We start from the raw sequence: 645 nt of genomic DNA, 5'->3' as shown, positions 1-645 counted from the left end.
GACCAGAGATCTTCTTGTATCCAACGAGCTGGTGGCAATTGGGGCGAGCAATGCCAGAGGGAGTTTCTTGCCTTCGTCCCCACTAACTTCTCCCGCATCTACGGTGAGCGCTGTACCCAGCGGAGCTTTTAGAAGGTCTTTGCTCTTTTCTAGGCCTTCACATCACGGTTTTACCTCCCAAACAGACAGTCAAAGCTGCAGGTTTAACATCCTGCCAATTACCCATCATGCTTTCATATGTTTTATTAAAAATTTTATGGAATAGAACACAATAACCCTCAAAATGAAAAAACAAATTGCATCAATAGACTAGATCTAGACTAGACCTTGAACATTCATGTTTATCTTTGTAAACATAGTTTAAGCTCAGTCTGGTAGATGGAGATCCTCTGTGAACATCAATTGCCACAGCTTCTCAACTTAACTTAAACACATCAGTATACTGTACTTTTGATCTGAACCATTTGATTGTAGCTCTGGCGGCCAATGGGGTCATTATCTTGCTGGAAGGCGAGTTCCCTTTACAGTCTCCAGTCTTTTGTCAACCTCTGACATGTTTTCTTCCAGATTGTCCTGTATTAAAGGTGCATAGCCACGTCATTGGACTATTTATTTAATTATACTTCAGAAGCTCTCACTCTGGTT

This window comes from Fundulus heteroclitus, unplaced genomic scaffold (assembly GCF_011125445.2).
Source record: "Fundulus heteroclitus isolate FHET01 unplaced genomic scaffold, MU-UCD_Fhet_4.1 scaffold_66, whole genome shotgun sequence".
Classification (NCBI taxonomy): Eukaryota; Metazoa; Chordata; class Actinopteri; order Cyprinodontiformes; family Fundulidae; genus Fundulus; species Fundulus heteroclitus.
Note: the sequence above shows the minus strand (reverse complement) of the source record.